This window comes from Leguminivora glycinivorella, chromosome 17 (assembly GCF_023078275.1).
Source record: "Leguminivora glycinivorella isolate SPB_JAAS2020 chromosome 17, LegGlyc_1.1, whole genome shotgun sequence".
Taxonomy (NCBI): domain Eukaryota; kingdom Metazoa; phylum Arthropoda; class Insecta; order Lepidoptera; family Tortricidae; genus Leguminivora; species Leguminivora glycinivorella.
The window spans coordinates 15,366,512-15,373,998 of NC_062987.1; the positions used below are offsets into that span (position 1 = coordinate 15,366,512).

Consider the following 7,487-nt stretch of genomic DNA (forward strand, 5'->3'; position numbering starts at 1 on the left):
TTTATCCCATAAAGACACAGGGTGTGTGTTTAGTTCGTTTGTTAGCGGCATGTAGAGTATGTTGTTACCAAAAGAATGTACCTGTAAAAGGTATAAATTATTTATCCTAACACCTAACTCTTTTGGTATCAAGTTTGTGTAACCCTTTCCCATTTCGAAATTCCAATAACTGCCGTCACTATTCTCAGACTTGCAAACACGAGGAAACCCTTCCCATTCTCAGACAATACTACCTACTTCATTCATTCATCTAGCTAAAACCTCTCTTCTTCCTTTTATGCCACTCTCATTTAATCTACTCGTTCAGATTTCTTCCTTCCTCATACACTCAATTTTACTGTTTCTGTCATACTTGCAAGTCCACTCAGATAATGACAGTAAAAATAATGTATAATATCATAAATAATAAGCTCTCTCTTTTCCCTGCTGTTATTTCGATTTTTTTTCAAATTGATCAGAAATTTAAAATAATATACATACTTATACCATAAGTATAGGTACTATGTTATTCTTTACTTTATCACGTCTTACATTTAACTTTCGCATTAACCCTTATACAAACGTACGCAAAATTGTACGCAAAACTCCAAAATATTGTATGTGACACCAATTACCGTTAAATTTTAATTACATCCTTTCAACCTATAGTTCAAGACACAAAGTTGAATTATGGAAGATTTTACGAAACACCGGTATGAATTCTCCTTTTGTAAGTAGGAAAAATAATACAAGTAACTTTTTACGCCTAGCTGCTCTGATAACATCTTCTAACTCTATGACATAACTATCTTCTAGAATTATCGTTACAAACATACACACATACCAACATACTGAACTATCATTAGTTTAATAAACCTATCGAACGCGCATGTGACACTGTTTGAGTTGCAGGCGTCCATAGGTTACGGTAACCGCTTTACATCAGGCGGGCCATATGCTTGTTTGCCACCGACGTAGTATATAAAAAAAGATGGAAAGTCACATGTGTGAAAGTTTCCAAACATGACGAAATATGAGACTTGGTTGCACATAATATTGTACGGACTATTTTTCTAAATAAATGATTGCAACGATTGTTGCATTGTTACACAACGATGGTAGTATGGCTACCGTACCGTACATCGAAATCTACAGATCCAACTGAAATCTTACTTTGTTTTGTAAACGATTGAACAAGAATTACGTTTCGAACAGTATGCGAGCGAAACCGCGGGCAAAAGCTAGTAAATCCTGTACTACTACGCATTATCTATTTATCTTGTTTTATGTCTATCATATGGTTCGACAGTCCGTTATTCAGCAAAACATAGAAAGTTTGAAATTTGGTGTTCTTCAACTGACCTTTTAATTTGTCATAGTATACTAGCAGTCTAAACAAAATTTTACTATAATAATATTTTTCTCCTCAATGAAACTCTACAGAATATATTTATATGAGTCATGGATATTTCCCTTGTATACAAGCATGTTTTTATCCATTCAAATAGGCATATCGTCGCTTAGCACCCATAGCACAAAACTTGATAGGTTTGGGGCTAAGTTGAACCGTGTAAGATGTCCCCAATATTTATTTATTTATTTCATATTTATATAAAAAAAACATTAAGATTGAATGTAAACGTCAAATCACTGTCTCTATTTTATTATTCTACAATTCGTTCCACATAGTCTGCAGAGCCCCATTCATACTGGCTAAATTTTAGTCGCATCCGGTCCGTCAAATGTGTTATGATCTATAGAGCCCTTTTGCTTTTCCTATGGCAACATTTGCTATGCTGACGTCAACGTCATTAATGTCAGTCAGACAGAAATAAAAGAAAAATGGATGCCGTTCAGACGTACACGCATTATTTGGAACTGAAAATTATGTAATTTATCGACCTGCTGGCTTGTATTTGTTATAAATCATAAAAAAGTGAGTAATACATTAACTAAGTAATGATATATGTTGTTAGTAATGTGATAAATACAACACAAAATGTGTATAACGAATGTAATAAATAAATGATTGTTTGCTTTTAGATTATGGAAAACATCATGAACAATAATGAAACAAACCGAACCTTTAGCTACAATAATAAAATGACCCCATGACGCCAATGGAACTACGTGGTTTTCTTTCGTGATGATTTGATGATACCTCAATGGAATTGAGCCAAGTTTTCGCCGTAAGTAATAATGTATTTAACTATTCGAAATTTAACTTGTCCATCACAAAGCCGTTTATAGTTTAGTTTAATCCTTGACTTGCTAAAATGGTAAAATGGGTGAGTTCCGTTCGACACGCCGTCGAGGACGGACGCATCCTTGTCCCTTAAAGGCTGTAAAATCCCGGCCGCCAGAACAAAAGAGAGCCCGCGATAACGCCGCAGGCAAACTGACCGACCGACGGTCCAAGTTCCTTAACGTTTTGTAATAATTAGTGTTTGTATTTTCTCGGGATAGTGATAAAGAATACCCGTAATAGTGCAATATGTTACTAGTAACGAATTAAATCAAGTGCGTGTGGTTTTCGTCTCCATCATCATCCTGCGCTAGCGCGGCGGCGCCGCGGCGCCTACGATCCAACGCCGATGCGCAGTGACTGCGGTCAGCTCCGCCTCTACAATGGCCAAATTGGTGAGCTCGTTCCATCTGTGTTACAGGCATCAACATCCTAGGTGCACTAAAACCAGTGTCCCAGGGCCCATGCCTAATAACTCTATATAGGTATACCTAGTATTTAAGCGATTGATTAGGATGTATTACGCGTGACGCGTGATCCTGTAACGACGCTTTTCCTGTTCGCTTCATTTTTATATCTAGCCAGAGTTGGTTCTTAGTACGACAATTCAAATCATTAGTTCTAGTAGTGAGACTTTAATTTAGCCAGCTTTAATCTACAGCCTACATAAAACAACCTGAGAGACAGCGTTGGCTTTTAGCACGGATAAGTTGAATTAGGTAACGAGGCTGATTAAATACATAATTTATTTCAATTATATACCTCATCATCATCATTTTAGGACAAGATTACAAAAAAACTATTAGGCATTAATTGGTATATGCTACGTATCTAGCCGATGCAGGTTCTTAGCACTGTCATCGTATTAGGCAAATAAGGCAGATCACATACCTAGCTTACTTCAAACTCAATACATTTCTAGTTTTATCAATTTTGGTATAGTAAATAGCCTTTTATTTTCTCAGTTCTATTTAACTATATAATATCTAGCCGATACAGTAACGCCCGAACTAGTGTTGGATCTTGGCACGGTTATATTTTATTAGGCAAATGAGACTAATAATCACATAGTAAAGGTAAATTATTACATAACATGAAAGACAGATTTGGATTTGGCCCGAACAAAAGAGTTCCTCTCTGGAACTTCCCAGTTAAGGCAACGTAAATGTATTGTGCACCATAAAACTATTACCCCATATAAAAAATAATAGCAGACATGGAAATACAGAAAGTATCTTATGATAACTTTACGGATCCTAACGCATAGGCATAATAAAAAAAGTCACATCTGGCATCAAGCTGTAGTGTTTCTGCAAACTGGGGTCACTAACAAAGATAGGCTCATTACGTAAGACCCTTTTGATGCAAGGATTGTTTTTTGCCCATCGGAACTATTGTCTTCAACTACAAAATAGCAGCGTGACCATATACTACTCGTAAAGAGAGAGGTATACAATAACGAGTCTTTTTGGTCAAAATTTATTACGGAAATGGACCGGTGATAGACAGAACCATAAAAAGGTAAAAACCGGTAAAACAATAACCAAAAGGATAACATATCTTCGACCTTGTTATCTGAAAAAAAAAACATGTGACACCGTAATCATCGAAGCCGCACATGAAGGCGTGGGAAAACTCACTGATACAAGACATGGAATATTACATCCTTCTGAGTGGCTCCTCATGGTCGACGACAAAAGCGTATTCATCAAAGCAACAGTAGCAATATATAAACAAGAAGAAAATCAACTGACAGCGAGTCAGCGAGTAATCTTCGAGCAAACAACATCTCAAGATGATATTTATCCTGCTGGATACAAGATACATATTGCAAAGACGGAAACTAAAGCGACGAGTAGCACTGTAGCATATCGTCAACGCTCTCCTTCGACGACGTAACCTACCCCTCCTACATTCCAATATTGGCTCGAGGCTGCATAGCCGGCTGATTACAACTTCCTAACCCCATCCCTGAGCGTGTCACTCCCTAAAAAATTACGTCCCCTGGTACGCCGGCTAGTCCGGAGCAGGCATGTCCTGGCTGGGTGTGGCGTCTCTTGTCTTGTCTTGTCTTGTCTTGACTTGCTAAAATGGTAAAATGTTTTCCAATAGAGAGATTGTCTAATTCCTATAGCGCACTACAATAACATCCTAATTCTGGTCTTAGAGATGGAGAGTATTAGTAAGTCTACAACTCCCTATTTCTTATGTCCGCCTATTGACATGTTTCAGGTATTGGGTGCTAGATGCCCCTTGGAGTTAAGCCCCAGTGCCACTATACTACCTTACCAGTTATGTGTGGATGTCCTAAGGCACCCCAGAGATGCATAGGGCCTTCACAAGCTCATGCCACGCCTTCCTATCTTCAGCAACCCTCGTGACCTCGCTCCCCCAGCTCAAACCTGCCACTCACAGCTCCTTTTCGACGGACCGCTTCCATGAGTAGACAAGGCACCGACGATCACGGCTTGCATCACCTGTACTGCTATGTAATATGTAAGTTACACTTTTAATGTCTAATGATCCTGTAATCTGTTAACTAATCTCACCTAGTGTTAATAAAATTATTTGTATGCCTTGAATTATAAGGTACGGGTTCGAACCGCGACCCATTCTCCTTGAGAACTGTCATCTGATATTTGCCAGTTGCTTTTGAGTGAAGGAAATCATCGTGAGGAAACCAGACTAATTTCAATAAGACCTAGTGAAAATTTGTGCCTACGCCAAATCCTGGAATTAGGTGTCAAGCAGACTCCATGCTTCCATGAGCCGTGGCAAACACCGGAATAATGCAAGGAGGTTGAATGAATTTTAAAGTATGACCAAGCAATGTTGGTTTTAAGCAAAAATTGTATAAATTAAGAATGTAAGCATTACCGAATGTCAATAATAAGAATCATGCTTAGTTTGTAATCAAGTAGGCCTGTACAAAATGCCCCTTCAATTTTTATTTATTTATTTACCTTTTATGTTGTTGTTAAGTCAATTATTTCAATTTGGTTTGACTAAACTTTATTTCGATAATAGTTTAGTATAATAAACTTTGAAATTCATCCCGTAATTAAAGTAGACCCTAATTAATAAAATGATCAAATACCTATTTAGTTATAAAATCTCTGCCAATCTTATTCTTATAACTTATGCTTATAACTAGGACTTATTTCCTACTTAATTACTAAATATTTCTTAAATTTTCCAGAGTATGCGGAACAACGCTGCCATTATACTAGGATCAACGTCCTGCCCCTTCCCCGGCTGCGCACAAATTGGAACTCCATTGGCATGCCCCTTTGACTGAGCAACTTGTGTATGTGTGTGTGCTCGAAACACATTCACTTGCAACAGAATGACTCCCAGGCTGACCTGGCTCAGTTCCTGTATGTCTGATCTACATCCACAGTGGTAAAATGTTTTATTTATTTATTTATTATTCTTTGGTTTACTCTAGGGTAAATAATATTGTTTGCCCTTATTCCTGATTCTAATAATAGCAAGTCTATTACAGACTGACTCCATTTGTTCATTCAAACTATTATACTGTGCACTATATTTGGCACAAACACTACTACTAAGTCTAAAACCTTAAGTCTAGCTTATCTACCTAACCAGTCAAATTGATCTATGCTAACCTGCTGCATCCACTGATAACTGATTCAAAAAATCAAAACACAGACAGACGGATAATCTGACAAATTAAGTCGTAAATATAGGAAACCTATGATCAACTTCCTCACTCTATTTTATAGTATACTAGAATTAGTGTAATCACAATCTACTGATAAATATTTTAAAAAGCTTGCTCTTGGCAATTATGCTTTCCTATTGTAACCTTGGGTTATATTGTAGACTACTTCAGAGATAATAACAGGCTACAAGTTACCTATTGAACTGAAATTTTATAAGCTCATTAAGTGGGATGACAATACAATATTACAATATCATTAAAAGCCGACTTCATGAAGATGTCTGACAAACAATGCAATTCATTATATGACTTGTTGACCTGTATGTATAAAAAAGGGATGCACATCCAATAGTGGAATTGCATTCTAAATGTTTTAACTGAAATGTGTTTACCCTTCATTTTTGTTCCAGGTTTCAATGAAAGAGTGAAAATTCTTCTCCATGTACAATCACTTCCAACGCCTACACTGACTACACCAAATATGATCATCACTCAACGTGTCTCACATCAAGATACTTTTCAAAAGTCATCGGGAAGAGGAACATAATATCTTTTTTCCCATTGTTGCCTGAATAATCCTAACTAAAAGTTACTTCTCTATTCTATTTTTCCTGCATGGAGTGGCGCTTTTCCGTCTAATGGAAACGATATGAACATATATGCTCTGGTTTTTTTTTTTTGTTTTAGTGCACCTTTTCAATATTACTAATAAAGCATTTTGTGGGTGTTTCATTTACCACCTTCCTTCATAATTTTGCTAGTGTGTGATTCACCATATCCCTAATTATTAAATGCAATAGCTACCGCAATCTGTTCACTGATGGGAATCATTTCATGTTAACACAGCTCTGAATACTATCTTATATAATGACTCAGACTGACTGTCAATAAAAATATTCCTAGCTATAAGCTTGCCTGAGGTTAATGAATGGTGTGCCTAACTCCTTACTTGAGTACACTTAAGTACTATGCTTAAATTCTAGATTGTATGTTCTTGACATTCTTGTCAATAAGCTACTTGAATGTTTGTCTCTTTCAAGTAATTATAATTTGTTCACACTTCAGTGGAAGACAACTAATCCTTAGTTGTTAGTAAGTATGAGACGTGCTAATTGCTACTAGTTTCCCTATGATTATGAGTACCATTACTTATTCTATTGTTAATTTTATTTAAAAATAAATCAAAATCAAATCAATGAGTCGTCCTGTTGACAACATAAGATTATTGTCAGTATAATCACAGCTAAAATAGATATTTCACAGCTTAACGCTTGTCTAGATCAATCATCATTTTATTTCCTAGTTCTTCTCTAGCTGATAACAGCTTATCACTAATCAGTTGATAACACGGAAAAGGGGCGAGAAGATAGTGAGGTAAGAGTGAACATGATATTGTCTTGCTGTCAAAGTGACATCTACCAAGATATGCGACACTGTTGACACATGAAGAATAGATTTTGACAAAATGTACTTAATCAAGTCTGTGTATCGCATACTGTCATTAATTTAGCTTATTCTGTTTCTTAAAAGAACATGCCAATACTAGCAACTTGTACATGACATATATACATACTACAT

The 7,487-nt window shown here is 36.4% G+C and overlaps 1 long non-coding RNA gene across 1 annotated transcript; it reads left to right on the top strand.

Moving 5' to 3' along the window:
• Window positions 1–1,830: 1,830 nt before the first annotated feature.
• On the top strand, window positions 1,831–7,168 carry LOC125235646. The gene is made up of 5 exons (XR_007178105.1): window positions 1,831–1,915; window positions 2,023–2,168; window positions 4,457–4,720; window positions 5,424–5,626; window positions 6,320–7,168. It is a non-coding gene; the product is annotated as an uncharacterized LOC125235646 (long non-coding RNA).
• The last annotated feature ends 319 nt before the right edge of the window (window positions 7,169–7,487 follow it).